The sequence below is a fragment of the Saccoglossus kowalevskii genome, chromosome 13 (genome assembly GCF_978046115.1).
Source record: "Saccoglossus kowalevskii chromosome 13, keSacKowa6.1, whole genome shotgun sequence".
Taxonomy (NCBI): Eukaryota; Metazoa; Hemichordata; class Enteropneusta; family Harrimaniidae; genus Saccoglossus; species Saccoglossus kowalevskii.
The window spans coordinates 26,850,856-26,868,895 of record NC_140653.1 but is presented as its reverse complement, the minus strand read 5'-3'; the positions used below and the strand labels follow the sequence as shown (position 1 = coordinate 26,868,895).

General features: G+C 38.0%; 8 non-coding genes across 8 annotated transcripts; all 8 read left to right on the top strand.

The window, feature by feature from the left end:
• The first annotated feature begins 588 nt into the window (after positions 1 to 588).
• Positions 589 to 673, top strand: TRNAR-UCU (transfer RNA arginine (anticodon UCU)). Its single transcript is given in 2 exon segments — positions 589 to 625; positions 638 to 673. It is a non-coding gene; the product is annotated as a tRNA-Arg (tRNA).
• Positions 674 to 3,231: 2,558 nt separating this feature from the next.
• Positions 3,232 to 3,316, top strand: TRNAR-UCU (transfer RNA arginine (anticodon UCU)). The gene is given in 2 exon segments: positions 3,232 to 3,268; positions 3,281 to 3,316. It is a non-coding gene; the product is annotated as a tRNA-Arg (tRNA).
• Positions 3,317 to 5,511: 2,195 nt separating this feature from the next.
• On the top strand, positions 5,512 to 5,596 carry TRNAR-UCU (transfer RNA arginine (anticodon UCU)). The gene is given in 2 exon segments: positions 5,512 to 5,548; positions 5,561 to 5,596. It is a non-coding gene; the product is annotated as a tRNA-Arg (tRNA).
• A 2,195-nt stretch (positions 5,597 to 7,791) lies between these two features.
• On the top strand, positions 7,792 to 7,876 carry TRNAR-UCU (transfer RNA arginine (anticodon UCU)). The gene is given in 2 exon segments: positions 7,792 to 7,828; positions 7,841 to 7,876. It is a non-coding gene; the product is annotated as a tRNA-Arg (tRNA).
• Positions 7,877 to 10,434: 2,558 nt separating this feature from the next.
• TRNAR-UCU (transfer RNA arginine (anticodon UCU)) lies at positions 10,435 to 10,519 on the top strand. The gene is given in 2 exon segments: positions 10,435 to 10,471; positions 10,484 to 10,519. It is a non-coding gene; the product is annotated as a tRNA-Arg (tRNA).
• A 2,558-nt stretch (positions 10,520 to 13,077) lies between these two features.
• TRNAR-UCU (transfer RNA arginine (anticodon UCU)) lies at positions 13,078 to 13,162 on the top strand. The gene is given in 2 exon segments: positions 13,078 to 13,114; positions 13,127 to 13,162. It is a non-coding gene; the product is annotated as a tRNA-Arg (tRNA).
• A 2,559-nt stretch (positions 13,163 to 15,721) lies between these two features.
• On the top strand, positions 15,722 to 15,806 carry TRNAR-UCU (transfer RNA arginine (anticodon UCU)). The gene is given in 2 exon segments: positions 15,722 to 15,758; positions 15,771 to 15,806. It is a non-coding gene; the product is annotated as a tRNA-Arg (tRNA).
• A 1,119-nt stretch (positions 15,807 to 16,925) lies between these two features.
• On the top strand, positions 16,926 to 17,010 carry TRNAR-UCU (transfer RNA arginine (anticodon UCU)). Its single transcript is given in 2 exon segments — positions 16,926 to 16,962; positions 16,975 to 17,010. It is a non-coding gene; the product is annotated as a tRNA-Arg (tRNA).
• Positions 17,011 to 18,040: the final 1,030 nt, after the last annotated feature.

Genomic DNA, 18,040 nt, shown 5'->3' with positions numbered 1-18,040 from the left:
CAAAACGGAGGCAAGAACGGAAAAGAGATGCCGTGTTGTATGCTAAGCACCATCAAGCACCAATACAAAAGTTGAAAGAATCGACGACGCGTTTTCCGTCCGTGCGAAGTCGAGGAAAATCAGTGGACACTCGACTTGATGTCCTACCAGCAACGCCTTCCCTCAGTGAATATATTGGTGTTCCACAATCCAGTAGTGCACCAAGGCATTGTAGTGATACGAAGATACAAAATTGCAGTACACATTCCAGTGGTATCCTGACAGACGTCTATCAAAATGAAATAGAAATATGTAGTACACCTTGTAAAGACGTGTCATCAGATTTGTCATTTAATGGAATTACTGATTTAGATCGTACTCTGTGTCCATTAGTCATTTGCGAAGCTTCATATTCTGTTTGAGAAAAGCATTTATTCTTGGTTAGTCATTTTAATTTCGTGTACATAATACGTTATAATAAAATATAAATAAAAAATACATATTGTGTATTCATTTATGAGTCAAGATCGAAAGGAGCAGTGTGATCTTGTCAAACGTTGTGATGTAAAAAATAAAAATACCTTGCATACGAAGCAGGCGATATGCAGTGTCTCCGTGGCGCAACGGATAGCGCGTCGGACTTCTAGTTGAAACAGTTATTCGGAGGCTGTGGGTTCGAATCCCACCGAAGATGGCTCTTCGTTTAAGTCACGATGGACATGTTTTGTTCAAATTGTCGTCAATAGTCTTAACATATTAGACAGTTGTAGCTCTCCTCGGTGCTAATAATTAGGAAAGACCGAGACCGTCGACTGAGATTAAAATATTCTGCACGCATTTTGATGTAATGAACCAAATACAAAAATGGCTACTAATGGTATAAAAAGCCAACTGGTTGTAGCGATACAAGGTGTTTGGTGTTGTGATGTAACAAATAAAAATATCTTGCATATGAAGCAGGCGGTATGCTGTGTCTCCATGGCGCAACGGATAGCGCGTCGGACTTCTAGTTGAAAAAGTTATTCGGAGGCTGTGGGTTCTAATCCCACCGGAGATGGTTCTTCTTTTAAGTCACGATGGATTTGTTTTGTTAAAATCGTCGTCAATGGTCTTAACATATTGGACAGTTATAGCTCTCCTCGGTGCTAATAATTAGAAAGACCGAGACCGACGACTGAGATTAAAATATTCTACACGGATTTTGATGTAATGAACCAAATACAAAAATGGCTACTAATGGTATAAAAAGCCAACTGATTGTAGCGATACTAGGTGTTTGATATGTGTTATACACGAGCCTTTGTAAGATCAACCGAAATATAAAAATAATTACCTAATTCCATCAACATACATGTCCTTGCTTATCCCCAACGTCTACATGGAATGACGTTGAATGCTCTTTAACATGTTATTGAAGCACCGTCACTCGGTAAATGTTGGTGAGTTGAAACATAATCAACCGGAACAATCACAGAGTTAGTGAGTTTTCACGATCCGCGGATTATTAATTAGCATTCCAATTGTTAACACATTTGCCAAAAGTTAACACATTTGCCATGATATTAGAAAGCCGGCATCTTTGAAAGAAAAGCAGTTCTCTATTGGATTGTTTTGTTCAATTTAACGTCAGTGTTCTGTCCGAATTAAACAGCAGTATCTTACCTATGTGTCAATAATTAAAGAACACCAACGAGAGAAGAGCGTCGGATGAGATTTATAATTCCATACACATTTTGAAATGGTATACTCATTAATAAACACAACAAAATCGCCGCAGCCAGTAGACGTTTTTTTTTGTTTTGTCGAAGCGCCATCACTCGGTGAATGCCAGCAAGTTCAATCATTAACAGCTTTACACATCCGAATTCCTGTGTCTTTTCACGTTATATGGAGTGTTAATTGGCATAACAACACTGCGAGTTAACACATTTGTAGCGCAAGTAAACAGACGGCATTTTACAGAAGGGGGCGGCAATCCATTGACAAAGTTTTCTTGAATATCCTTACAAATGCGAAAATTGGTATAGGAATTCGAAACTATAAATCAACCAAAACATACCACATGTGTATCATTGCTACACGCTTTCTCGTCCCATGCGTATCGTATAAAGAATACTATGGCATTACATATTGACAACACCCATTTTACAGCCAATGTTATGTTGAACTTATTACCGGTGTTAGATATTGCTGGTCGGTTTGATTGGAAGAATGTCTGCGGTTACGTAGATGGTAAATCGCACAGCAAAGGTAAGTAAATGTGCTCTACTTTAAATAATTATGTCTCACCGAATTAACTTCAAAATGGATTATAGTGGTTTAGGTCACGTAATGTTGTATCACGATTGCTACAGACACAAATATGTGTTTTTTTTATTTTTACAGGTAGTTACGTTGGCAGGAAATCAAGTCGCTATATCTACAGCGAGACACAGTCGGTTTTATTAGAAGTAATATTTACAACTACTACGGAGTATCTAAATCGCGACATGCGCAAGCGTATCGCCATAATTACCAACTTATCGGAAAAGTCAATTATGGTAAGTGAGAGCATTATGTATGCACCAAAGTATGTTATAATGTAAGCGAACAGTTTCTTGTTGTTCATTATACAATAATCTATTTTATTCACTTTTCAGAAGTGGTTTCAGAATCGTCGGGGTCCAAAACGGAGGCAAGAACGGAAAAGAGATGCCGTGTTGTATGCTAAGCACCATCAAGCACCAATACAAAAGTTGAAAGAATCGACGACGCGTTTTCCGTCCGTGCGAAGTCGAGGAAAATCAGTGGACACTCGACTTGATGTCCTACCAGCAACGCCTTCCCTCAGTGAATATATTGGTGTTCCACAATCCAGTAGTGCACCAAGGCATTGTAGTGATACGAAGATACAAAATTGCAGTACACATTCCAGTGGTATCCTGACAGACGACTATCAAAATGAAATAGAAATATGTAGTACACCTTGTAAAGACGTGTCATCTGATTTGTCATTTAATGGAATTACTGATTTAGATCGTACTCTGTGTCCATTAGTCATTTGCGAAGCTTCATATTCTGTTTGAGAAAAGCATTTATTCTTGGTTAGTCATTTTAATTTCGTGTACATAATACGTTATAATAAAATATAAATAAAAAATACATATTGTGTATTCAATTATGAGTCAAGATCGAAAGGAGCAGTGTGATCTTGTCAAACGTTGTGATGTAAAAAATAAAAATACCTTGCATACGAAGCAGGCGATATGCAGTGTCTCCGTGGCGCAACGGATAGCGCGTCGGACTTCTAGTTGAAACAGTTATTCGGAGGCTGTGGGTTCGAATCCCACCGAAGATGGCTCTTCGTTTAAGTCACGATGGACATGTTTTGTTCAAATTGTCGTCAATAGTCTTAACATATTAGACAGTTGTAGCTCTCCTCGGTGCTAATATTTAGGAAAGACCGAGACCGTCGACTGAGATTAAAATATTCTGCACGCATTTTGATGGAATGAACCAATATAAAAAAATGGCTACCAATGGTATAAAAAGCCAACTGGTTGTAGCGATACAAGGTGTTTAATATGTGTTCTACACGAGCCTTTGTAAGATCAACCGAAATATAAAAATAATTACCTAATTCCATCAACATACATGTCCTTGCCTATCCCCAACGTCTACATGGAATGACGTTGAATGCTCTTTAACATGTTATTGAAGCGCCGTCACTCGGCAAATGTTGATGAGTTGAAACATAATCAACCAGAACAATCACAGAGTTAGTGAGTTTTCACGATCCGCGGATTATTAATTAGCATTCAAATTGTTAACACATTTGCCAAAAGTTAACACATTTGCCATGATATTAGAAAGCCGGCATTTTTGAAAGAAAAGCAGTTCTCTATTGGATTGTTTTGTTCAATTTAACGTCAGTGTTCCTGTCCGAATTAAACAGCAGTATCTTATCTAAGTGTCAATACTTAAAGAACACCAAATAGAGAAGAGCGTCGGATGAGATTTATAATTCCATACACATTTTGAAATGGAACACTCATTAATAAACACAACAAAATCGCCGCAGCCAGTATACGTTTTTTTGTTTTGTCGAAGCGCCATCACTCGGTGAATGCCGGCAAGTTCAATCATTAACAGCTTTACACATCCGAGTTCCAGTGTCTTTTCACGTTATATGGAGTGTTAATTGGCATAACAACACTGCGAGTTAACACATTTGTAGCGCAAGTAAACAGCCGGCATTTTACAGAAGGGGGCGGCAATCCATTGACAAAGTTTTCTTGAATATCCTTACAAATGCGAAAATTGGTATAGGAATTCGAAACTATAAATCAACCAAAACATACCACATGTGTGTCATTGCTACACGCTTTCTCGTCCCATGCGTATCGTATAAAGAATACTATGGCATTACATATTGACAACACCCATTTTACAGCCAATGCTATGTTGAACTTATTACCGGTGTTAGATATTGCTGGTCGGTTTGATTGGAAGAATGTCTGCGGTTACGTAGATGGTAAATCGCACAGCAAAGGTAAGTAAATGTGCTCTACTTTAAATAATTATGTCTCACCGAATTAACTTCAAAATGGATTACAGTGGTTTAGGTCACGTAATGTTGTATCACGATTGCTACAGACACAAATATGTGTTTTTTTATTTTTACAGGTAGTTATATTGGCAGGAAATCAAGTCGCTATATCTACAGCGAGACACAGTCGGTTTTATTAGAAGTAATATTTACAACTACTACGGAGTATCTAAATCGCGACATGCGCAAGCGTATCGCCATAATTACCAACTTATCGGAAAAGTCAATTATGGTAAGTGAGAGCATTATGTATGCACCAAAGTATGTTATAATGTAAGCGAACAGTTTCTTGTTGTTCATTATACAATAATCTATTTTATTCACTTTTCAGAAGTGGTTTCAGAATCGTCGGGGTCCAAAACGGAGGCAAGAACGGAAAAGAGATGCCGTGTTGTATGCTAAGCACCATCAAGCACCAATACAAAAGTTGAAAGAATCGACGACGCGTTTTCCGTCCGTGCGAAGTCGAGGAAAATCAGTGGACACTCGACTTGATGTCCTACCAGCAACGCCTTCCCTCAGTGAATATATTGGTGTTCCACAATCCAGTAGTGCACCAAGGCATTGTAGTGATACGAAGATACAAAATTGCAGTACACATTCCAGTGGTATCCTGACAGACGTCTATCAAAATGAAATAGAAATATGTGGTACACCTTGTAAAGACGTGTCATCAGATTTGTCATTTAATGGAATTACTGATTTAGATCGTACTCTGTGTCCATTAGTCATTTGCGAAGCTTCATATTCTGTTTGAGAAAAGCATTTATTCTTGGTTAGTCATTTTAATTTCGTGTACATAATACGTTATAATAAAATATAAATAAAAAATACATATTGTGTATTCAATTATGAGTCAAGATCGAAAGGAGCAGTGTGATCTTGTCAAACGTTGTGATGTAAAAAATAAAAATACCTTGCATACGAAGCAGGCGATATGCAGTGTCTCCGTGGCGCAACGGATAGCGCGTCGGACTTCTAGTTGAAACAGTTATTCGGAGGCTGTGGGTTCGAATCCCACCGAAGATGGCTCTTCGTTTAAGTCACGATGGACATGTTTTGTTCAAATTGTCGTCAATAGTCTTAACATATTGGACAGTTGTAGCTCTCCTCGGTACTAATATTTAGGAAAGACCGAGACCGTCGACAGAGATTAAAATATTCTGCACGCATTTTGATGGAATGAACCAATATAAAAAAATGGCTACCAATGGTATAAAAAGCCAACTGGTTGTAGCGATACAAGGTGTTTAATATGTGTTCTACACGAGCCTTTGTAAGATCAACCGAAATATAAAAATAATTACCTAATTCCATCAACATACATGTCCTTGCCTATCCCCAACGTCTACATGGAATGACGTTGAATGCTCTTTAACATGTTATTGAAGCGCCGTCACTCGGCAAATGTTGATGAGTTGAAACATAATCAACCAGAACAATCACAGAGTTAGTGAGTTTTCACGATCCGCGGATTATTAATTAGCATTCAAATTGTTAACACATTTGCCAAAAGTTAACACATTTGCCATGATATTAGAAAGCCGGCATTTTTGAAAGAAAAGCAGTTCTCTATTGGATTGTTTTGTTCAATTTAACGTCAGTGTTCCTGTCCGAATTAAACAGCAGTATCTTATCTAAGTGTCAATACTTAAAGAACACCAAATAGAGAAGAGCGTCGGATGAGATTTATAATTCCATACACATTTTGAAATGGAACACTCATTAATAAACACAACAAAATCGCCGCAGCCAGTATACGTTTTTTTGTTTTGTCGAAGCGCCATCACTCGGTGAATGCCGGCAAGTTCAATCATTAACAGCTTTACACATCCGAGTTCCAGTGTCTTTTCACGTTATATGGAGTGTTAATTGGCATAACAACACTGCGAGTTAACACATTTGTAGCGCAAGTAAACAGCCGGCATTTTACAGAAGGGGGCGGCAATCCATTGACAAAGTTTTCTTGAATATCCTTACAAATGCGAAAATTGGTATAGGAATTCGAAACTATAAATCAACCAAAACATACCACATGTGTGTCATTGCTACACGCTTTCTCGTCCCATGCGTATCGTATAAAGAATACTATGGCATTACATATTGACAACACCCATTTTACAGCCAATGCTATGTTGAACTTATTACCGGTGTTAGATATTGCTGGTCGGTTTGATTGGAAGAATGTCTGCGGTTACGTAGATGGTAAATCGCACAGCAAAGGTAAGTAAATGTGCTCTACTTTAAATAATTATGTCTCACCGAATTAACTTCAAAATGGATTACAGTGGTTTAGGTCACGTAATGTTGTATCACGATTGCTACAGACAAAAATATGTTTTTTTTTATTTTTACAGGTAGTTATATTGGCAGGAAATCAAGTCGCTATATCTACAGCGAGACACAGTCGGTTTTATTAGAAGTAATATTTACAACTACTACGGAGTATCTAAATCGCGACATGCGCAAGCGTATCGCCATAATTACCAACTTATCGGAAAAGTCAATTATGGTAAGTGAGAGCATTATGTATGCACCAAAGTATGTTATAATGTAAGCGAACAGTTTCTTGTTGTTCATTATACAATAATCTGTTTTATTCACTTTTCAGAAGTGGTTTCAGAATCGTCGGGGTCCAAAACGGAGGCAAGAACGGAAAAGAGATGCCGTGTTGTATGCTAAGCACCATCAAGCACCAATACAAAAGTTGAAAGAATCGACGACGCGTTTTCCGTCCGTGCGAAGTCGAGGAAAATCAGTGGACACTCGACTTGATGTCCTACCAGCAACGCCTTCCCTCAGTGAATATATTGGTGTTCCACAATCCAGTAGTGCACCAAGGCATTGTAGTGATACGAAGATACAAAATTGCAGTACACATTCCAGTGGTATCCTGACAGACGTCTATCAAAATGAAATAGAAATATGTGGTACACCTTGTAAAGACGTGTCATCAGATTTGTCATTTAATGGAATTACTGATTTAGATCGTACTCTGTGTCCATTAGTCATTTGCGAAGCTTCATATTCTGTTTGAGAAAAGCATTTATTCTTGGTTAGTCATTTTAATTTCGTGTACATAATACGTTATAATAAAATATAAATAAAAAATACATATTGTGTATTCAATTATGAGTCAAGATCGAAAGGAGCAGTGTGATCTTGTCAAACGTTGTGATGTAAAAAATAAAAATACCTTGCATACGAAGCAGGCGATATGCAGTGTCTCCGTGGCGCAACGGATAGCGCGTCGGACTTCTAGTTGAAACAGTTATTCGGAGGCTGTGGGTTCGAATCCCACCGAAGATGGCTCTTCGTTTAAGTCACGATGGACATGTTTTGTTCAAATTGTCGTCAATAGTCTTAACATATTAGACAGTTGTAGCTCTCCTCGGTGCTAATAATTAGGAAAGACCGAGACCGTCGACTGAGATTAAAATATTCTGCACGCATTTTGATGTAATGAACCAAATACAAAAATGGCTACTAATGGTATAAAAAGCCAACTGGTTGTAGCGATACAAGGTGTTTGGTGTTGTGATGTAACAAATAAAAATATCTTGCATATGAAGCAGGCGGTATGCTGTGTCTCCATGGCGCAACGGATAGCGCGTCGGACTTCTAGTTGAAAAAGTTATTCTGAGGCTGTGGGTTCGAATCCCACCGGAGATGGTTCTTCTTTTAAGTCACGATGGATTTGTTTTGTTAAAATCGTCGTCAATGGTCTTAACATATTGGACAGTTATAGCTCTCCTCGGTGCTAATAATTAGAAAGACCGAGACCGACGACTGAGATTAAAATATTCTACACGGATTTTGATGTAATGAACCAAATACAAAAATGGCTACTAATGGTATAAAAAGCCAACTGATTGTAGCGATACTAGGTGTTTGATATGTGTTATACACGAGCCTTTGTAAGATCAACCGAAATATAAAAATAATTACCTAATTCCATCAACATACATGTCCTTGCTTATCCCCAACGTCTACATGGAATGACGTTGAATGCTCTTTAACATGTTGTTGAAGCACCGTCACTCGGTAAATGTTGGTGAGTTGAAACATAATCAACCGGAACAATCACAGAGTTAGTGAGTTTTCACGATCCGCGGATTATTAATTAGCATTCCAATTGTTAACACATTTGCCAAAAGTTAACACATTTGCCATGATATTAGAAAGCCGGCATCTTTGAAAGAAAAGCAGTTCTCTATTGGATTGTTTTGTTCAATTTAACGTCAGTGTTCTGTCCGAATTAAACAGCAGTATCTTACCTATGTGTCAATAATTAAAGAACACCAACGAGAGAAGAGCGTCGGATGAGATTTATAATTCCATACACATTTTGAAATGGTATACTCATTAATAAACACAACAAAATCGCCGCAGCCAGTAGACGTTTTTTTTTGTTTTGTCGAAGCGCCATCACTCGGTGAATGCCGGCAAGTTCAATCATTAACAGCTTTACACATCCGAATTCCTGTGTCTTTTCACGTTATATGGAGTGTTAATTGGCATAACAACACTGCGAGTTAACACATTTGTAGCGCAAGTAAACAGACGGCATTTTACAGAAGGGGGCGGCAATCCATTGACAAAGTTTTCTTGAATATCCTTACAAATGCGAAAATTGGTATAGGAATTCGAAACTATAAATCAACCAAAACATACCACATGTGTATCATTGCTACACGCTTTCTCGTCCCATGCGTATCGTATAAAGAATACTATGGCATTACATATTGACAACACCCATTTTACAGCCAATGTTATGTTGAACTTATTACCGGTGTTAGATATTGCTGGTCGGTTTGATTGGAAGAATGTCTGCGGTTACGTAGATGGTAAATCGCACAGCAAAGGTAAGTAAATGTGCTCTACTTTAAATAATTATGTCTCACCGAATTAACTTCAAAATGGATTATAGTGGTTTAGGTCACGTAATGTTGTATCACGATTGCTACAGACACAAATATGTGTTTTTTTTATTTTTACAGGTAGTTACGTTGGCAGGAAATCAAGTCGCTATATCTACAGCGAGACACAGTCGGTTTTATTAGAAGTAATATTTACAACTACTACGGTATATCTAAATCGCGACATGCGCAAGCGTATCGCCATAATTACCAACTTATCGGAAAAGTCAATTATGGTAAGTGAGAGCATTATGTATGCACCAAAGTATGTTATAATGTAAGCGAACCGTTTCTTGTTGTTCATTATACAATAATCTATTTTATTCACTTTTCAGAAGTGGTTTCAGAATCGTCGGGGTCCAAAACGGAGGCAAGAACGGAAAAGAGATGCCGTGTTGTATGCTAAGCACCATCAAGCACCAATACAAAAGTTGAAAGAATCGACGACGCGTTTTCCGTCCGTGCGAAGTCGAGGAAAATCAGTGGACACTCGACTTGATGTCCTACCAGCAACGCCTTCCCTCAGTGAATATATTGGTGTTCCACAATCCAGTAGTGCACCAAGGCATTGTAGTGATACGAAGATACAAAATTGCAGTACACATTCCAGTGGTATCCTGACAGACGTCTATCAAAATGAAATAGAAATATGTAGTACACCTTGTAAAGACGTGTCATCAGATTTGTCATTTAATGGAATTACTGATTTAGATCGTACTCTGTGTCCATTAGTCATTTGCGAAGCTTCATATTCTGTTTGAGAAAAGCATTTATTCTTGGTTAGTCATTTTAATTTCGTGTACATAATACGTTATAATAAAATATAAATAAAAAATACATATTGTGTATTCATTTATGAGTCAAGATCGAAAGGAGCAGTGTGATCTTGTCAAACGTTGTGATGTAAAAAATAAAAATACCTTGCATACGAAGCAGGCGATATGCAGTGTCTCCGTGGCGCAACGGATAGCGCGTCGGACTTCTAGTTGAAACAGTTATTCGGAGGCTGTGGGTTCGAATCCCACCGAAGATGGCTCTTCGTTTAAGTCACGATGGACATGTTTTGTTCAAATTGTCGTCAATAGTCTTAACATATTAGACAGTTGTAGCTCTCCTCGGTGCTAATAATTAGGAAAGACCGAGACCGTCGACTGAGATTAAAATATTCTGCACGCATTTTGATGTAATGAACCAAATACAAAAATGGCTACTAATGGTATAAAAAGCCAACTGGTTGTAGCGATACAAGGTGTTTGGTGTTGTGATGTAACAAATAAAAATATCTTGCATATGAAGCAGGCGGTATGCTGTGTCTCCATGGCGCAACGGATAGCGCGTCGGACTTCTAGTTGAAAAAGTTATTCGGAGGCTGTGGGTTCTAATCCCACCGGAGATGGTTCTTCTTTTAAGTCACGATGGATTTGTTTTGTTAAAATCGTCGTCAATGGTCTTAACATATTGGACAGTTATAGCTCTCCTCGGTGCTAATAATTAGAAAGACCGAGACCGACGACTGAGATTAAAATATTCTACACGGATTTTGATGTAATGAACCAAATACAAAAATGGCTACTAATGGTATAAAAAGCCAACTGATTGTAGCGATACTAGGTGTTTGATATGTGTTATACACGAGCCTTTGTAAGATCAACCGAAATATAAAAATAATTACCTAATTCCATCAACATACATGTCCTTGCTTATCCCCAACGTCTACATGGAATGACGTTGAATGCTCTTTAACATGTTATTGAAGCACCGTCACTCGGTAAATGTTGGTGAGTTGAAACATAATCAACCGGAACAATCACAGAGTTAGTGAGTTTTCACGATCCGCGGATTATTAATTAGCATTCCAATTGTTAACACATTTGCCAAAAGTTAACACATTTGCCATGATATTAGAAAGCCGGCATCTTTGAAAGAAAAGCAGTTCTCTATTGGATTGTTTTGTTCAATTTAACGTCAGTGTTCTGTCCGAATTAAACAGCAGTATCTTACCTATGTGTCAATAATTAAAGAACACCAACGAGAGAAGAGCGTCGGATGAGATTTATAATTCCATACACATTTTGAAATGGTATACTCATTAATAAACACAACAAAATCGCCGCAGCCAGTAGACGTTTTTTTTTGTTTTGTCGAAGCGCCATCACTCGGTGAATGCCGGCAAGTTCAATCATTAACAGCTTTACACATCCGAGTTCCTGTGTCTTTTCACGTTATATGGAGTGTTAATTGGCATAACAACACTGCGAGTTAACACATTTGTAGCGCAAGTAAACAGACGGCATTTTACAGAAGGGGGCGGCAATCCATTGACAAAGTTTTCTTGAATATCCTTACAAATGCGAAAATTGGTATAGGAATTCGAAACTATAAATCAACCAAAACATACCACATGTGTATCATTGCTACACGCTTTCTCGTCCCATGCGTATCGTATAAAGAATACTATGGCATTACATATTGACAACACCCATTTTACAGCCAATGTTATGTTGAACTTATTACCGGTGTTAGATATTGCTGGTCGGTTTGATTGGAAGAATGTCTGCGGTTACGTAGATGGTAAATCGCACAGCAAAGGTAAGTAAATGTGCTCTACTTTAAATAATTATGTCTCACCGAATTAACTTCAAAATGGATTATAGTGGTTTAGGTCACGTAATGTTGTATCACGATTGCTACAGACACAAATATGTGTTTTTTTTATTTTTACAGGTAGTTACGTTGGCAGGAAATCAAGTCGCTATATCTACAGCGAGACACAGTCGGTTTTATTAGAAGTAATATTTACAACTACTACGGAGTATCTAAATCGCGACATGCGCAAGCGTATCGCCATAATTACCAACTTATCGGAAAAGTCAATTATGGTAAGTGAGAGCATTATGTATGCACCAAAGTATGTTATAATGTAAGCGAACAGTTTCTTGTTGTTCATTATACAATAATCTATTTTATTCACTTTTCAGAAGTGGTTTCAGAATCGTCGGGGTCCAAAACGGAGGCAAGAACGGAAAAGAGATGCCGTGTTGTATGCTAAGCACCATCAAGCACCAATACAAAAGTTGAAAGAATCGACGACGCGTTTTCCGTCCGTGCGAAGTCGAGGAAAATCAGTGGACACTCGACTTGATGTCCTACCAGCAACGCCTTCCCTCAGTGAATATATTGGTGTTCCACAATCCAGTAGTGCACCAAGGCATTGTAGTGATACGAAGATACAAAATTGCAGTACACATTCCAGTGGTATCCTGACAGACGACTATCAAAATGAAATAGAAATATGTAGTACACCTTGTAAAGACGTGTCATCTGATTTGTCATTTAATGGAATTACTGATTTAGATCGTACTCTGTGTCCATTAGTCATTTGCGAAGCTTCATATTCTGTTTGAGAAAAGCATTTATTCTTGGTTAGTCATTTTAATTTCGTGTACATAATACGTTATAATAAAATATAAATAAAAAATACATATTGTGTATTCAATTATGAGTCAAGATCGAAAGGAGCAGTGTGATCTTGTCAAACGTTGTGATGTAAAAAATAAAAATACCTTGCATACGAAGCAGGCGATATGCAGTGTCTCCGTGGCGCAACGGATAGCGCGTCGGACTTCTAGTTGAAACAGTTATTCGGAGGCTGTGGGTTCGAATCCCACCGAAGATGGCTCTTCGTTTAAGTCACGATGGACATGTTTTGTTCAAATTGTCGTCAATAGTCTTAACATATTAGACAGTTGTAGCTCTCCTCGGTGCTAATAATTAGGAAAGACCGAGACCGTCGACTGAGATTAAAATATTCTGCACGCATTTTGATGTAATGAACCAAATACAAAAATGGCTACTAATGGTATAAAAAGCCAACTGGTTGTAGCGATACAAGGTGTTTGGTGTTGTGATGTAACAAATAAAAATATCTTGCATATGAAGCAGGCGGTATGCTGTGTCTCCATGGCGCAACGGATAGCGCGTCGGACTTCTAGTTGAAAAAGTTATTGGGAGGCTGTGGGTTCGAATCCCACCGGAGATGGTTCTTCTTTTAAGTCACGATGGATTTGTTTTGTTAAAATCGTCGTCAATGGTCTTAACATATTGGACAGTTATAGCTCTCCTCGGTGCTAATAATTAGAAAGACCGAGACCGACGACTGAGATTAAAATATTCTACACGGATTTTGATGTAATGAACCAAATACAAAAATGGCTACTAATGGTATAAAAAGCCAACTGATTGTAGCGATACTAGGTGTTTGATATGTGTTCTACACGAGCCTTTGTAAGATCAACCGAAATATAAAAATAATTACCTAATTCCATCAACATACATGTCCTTGCTTATCCCCAACGTCTACATGGAATGACGTTGAATGCTCTTTAACATGTTGTTGAAGCACCGTCACTCGGTAAATGTTGGTGAGTTGAAACATAATCAACCGGAACAATCACAGAGTTAGTGAGTTTTCACGATCCGCGGATTATTAATTAGCATTCCAATTGTTAACACATTTGCCAAAAGTTAACACATTTGCCATGATATTAGAAAGCCGGCATCTTTGAAAGAAAAGCAGTTCTCTATTGGATTGTTTTGTTCAATTTAACGTCAGTGTTCTGTCCGAATTAAACAGCAGTATCTTACCTATGTGTCAATAATTAAAGAACACCAACGAGAGAAGAGCGTCGGATGAGATTTATAATTCCATACACATTTTGAAATGGTATACTCATTAATAAACACAACAAAATCGCCGCAGCCAGTAGACGTTTTTTTTTGTTTTGTCGAAGCGCCATCACTCGGTGAATGCCGGCAAGTTCAATCATTAACAGCTTTACACATCCGAGTTCCTGTGTCTTTTCACGTTATATAGAGTGTTAATTGGCATAACAACACTGCGAGTTAACACATTTGTAGCGCAAGTAAACAGACGGCATTTTACAGAAGGGGGCGGCAATCCATTGACAAAGTTTTCTTGAATATCCTTACAAATGCGAAAATTGGTATAGGAATTCGAAACTATAAATCAACCAAAACATACCACATGTGTATCATTGCTACACGCTTTCTCGTCCCATGCGTATCGTATAAAGAATACTATGGCATTACATATTGACAACACCCATTTTACAGCCAATGTTATGTTGAACTTATTACCGGTGTTAGATATTGCTGGTCGGTTTGATTGGAAGAATGTCTGCGGTTACGTAGATGGTAAATCGCACAGCAAAGGTAAGTAAATGTGCTCTACTTTAAATAATTATGTCTCACCGAATTAACTTCAAAATGGATTATAGTGGTTTAGGTCACGTAATGTTGTATCACGATTGCTACAGACACAAATATGTGTTTTTTTTTATTTTTACAGGTAGTTACGTTGGCAGGAAATCAAGTCGCTATATCTACAGCGAGACACAGTCGGTTTTATTAGAAGTAATATTTACAACTACTACGGAGTATCTAAATCGCGACATGCGCAAGCGTATCGCCATAATTACCAACTTATCGGAAAAGTCAATTATGGTAAGTGAGAGCATTATGTATGCACCAAAGTATGTTATAATGTAAGCCAACAGTTTCTTGTTGTTCATTATACAATAATCTATTTTATTCACTTTTCAGAAGTGGTTTCAGAATCGTCGGGGTCAAAAACGGAGTCAAGAACGGAAAAGAGATGCCGTGTTATATGCTAAGCACCATCAAGCACCAATACAAAAGTTGAAAGTATCGACGACGCGTTTTCCGTCCGTGCGAAGTCGAGGAAAATCAGTGGACACTCGACTTGATGTCCTACCAGCAACGCCTTCCCTCAGTGAATATATTGGTGTTCCACAATCCAGTAGTACACCAAGGCATTGTAGTGATACGAAGATACAAAATTGCAATACACATTCCAGTGGTATCCTGACAGACGTCTATCAAAGTGAAATAGAAATATGTAGTACACCTTGTAAAGACGTGTCATCAGATTTGTCATTTAATGGAATTACTGATTTAGATCGTACTCTGTGTCCATTAGTCATTTGCGAAGCTTCATATTCTGTTTGAGAAAAGCATTTATTCGTGGTTAGTCATTTTAATTTCGTGTACATAATACGTTATAATAAAATATAAATAAAAAATACATATTGTGTATTCAATTATGAGTCAAGATCGAAAGGAACAGTGTGATCTGGTCAAACGTTGTGATGTAAAAAATAAAAATACCTTGCATACGAAGCAGGCGATATGCAGTGTCTCCGTGGCGCAACGGATAGCGCATCGGACTTCTAGTTGAAAAAGTTATTCGGAGGCTGTGGGTTCGAATCCCACCGGAGATGGCTCTTCTTTTTAGTCACGATGGACTTGTTTCAAATCGTCGTCAATAGTCTTAACATATTAGACAGTTGTAGCTCTCCTCGGTGCTAATAATTAGGAAAGACCGAGACCGTCGACTGAGATTAAAATATTCTGCACGCATTTTGATGTAATGAACCAAATACAAAAATGGCTACTAATGGTATAAAAAAGCCAACTGGTTGTAGCGATACTAGGTGTTTGATATATGTTCTACAGGAGCCTTTGTAAGATCAACCGAAATATAAAATTATTACCTAATTCCATCAACATACATGTCCTTGCCTATCCCCAACGTCTACATGGAATGACGTTGAATGCTCTTTAACATGTTATTGAAGCGCCGTCACTCGGCCAATGTTGATGAGTTGAAACATAATCAACCAGAACAATCACAGAGTTAGTGAGTTTTCACGACCCGCGGATTATTAATTAGCATTCCAATTGTTAACACATTTGCCAAAAGTTAACACATTTGCCATGATATTAGAAAGCCGGCATTTTTGAAAGAAAAGCAGTTCTCTGTTGGATTGTTTTGTTCAATTTAACGTCACTGTTCTGTCCGAATTACACAGCAGTATTTTACTAAGTGTCAATAATTAAAGAACACCAAATAGAGAAGAGCGTCGGATGAGATTTATAATTCCATACACATTTTGAAATGGTATACTCATTAATAAACACAACAAAATCGCCGCAGCCAATATACGTTTTTTTGTTTTGTCGAAGCGCCATCACTCGGTGAATGCCGGCAAGTTCAATCATTAACAGATTCACACATCCGAGTTCCAGTGTCTTTTCACGTTATATGGAGTGTTAATTGGCATAACAACACTGCGAGTTAACACATTTGTAGCGCAATTAAACAGGCGGCATTTTACGGAAGGAGGCGGCAATCCATTGACACAGTTTTCTTGAATATCCTTACAAATGCGACAATTGGTATAGGATGCCACAGACACAAATATGTTTTTTTTTTTTTATTTTTACAGGTATTGGCTACCAATGGTATAAAAAGCCAACTGGTTGTAGCGATACAAGGTGTTTGGTGTTGTGATGTAACAAATAAAAATATCTTGCATACGAATCAGGCGGTATGCAGTGTCTCCGTGGCGCAACGGATAGCGCGTCGGACTTCTAGTTGAACAAGTTATTCGGAGGCTGTGGGTTCGAATCCCACCAGAGATGTCTCTTCTTTTAAGTCACGATGGACTTGTTTTGTTCAAATCGTCGTCAATAATCTTAACATATTATACAGTTGTAGCTCTCCTCGGTGCTAATAATTAGGAAAGACCGAGACCGTCGACTGAGATTAAAATATTCTGCACGCATGTTGATGTAAGGAACCAAATACAAAAATGGCTACTAATGGTATAAAAAGCCATCTGGTTGTAGCGATACTATGTGTTTGATATATGTTCTACAGGAGCCTTTGTAAGATCAACCGAAATATAAAATTATTACCTAATTCCATCAACATACATGTCCTTGCCTATCCCAAACGTCTACATGGAATGACGTTGAATGCTCTTTAACATGTTATTGAAGCGCCGTCACTCGGCAAATGTTGGTGAGTTGAAACATAATCAACCAGAACAATCACAGAGTTAGTGAGTTTTCACGACCCGCGGATTATTAATTAGCATTCCAATTGTTAACACATTTGCCAACAGTTAACACATTTGCCATGATATTAGAAAGCCGGCATTTTTGAAAAAAAAGCAGTTCTCTATTGGCTTGTTTTGTTCAATTTAACGTCAGTGTTCTGTCCGAATTAAACAGCAGTATATTACCTAAGTGTCAAAAATTAAAGAACACCAATGAGAGAAGAGCGTCGGATGAGATTTATAATTCCATACACATTTTGATATGGTATACTCATTAATAAACACAACAAAATCGCCGCAGCCAGTATACGTTTTTTTGTTTTGTCGAAGCGCCATCACTCGGTGAATGCCGGCAAGTTCAATCATTAACAGCTTCACACATCCGAGTTCCAGTGTCTATTCACGTTATTAAGAGTGTTAATTGGCATAACAACACTGCGAGTTAACACGTTTGTAGCGCAATTAAACAGGCGGCATTTTACAGAAGGAGGCGGCAATCCATTGACAAAGTTTTCTTGAACATCCTTACAAATGCGAAAATTGGTATAGGAATTCGAAACTATAAATCAACCAAAACATACCACATGTGTATCATTGCTACACGCTTTCTC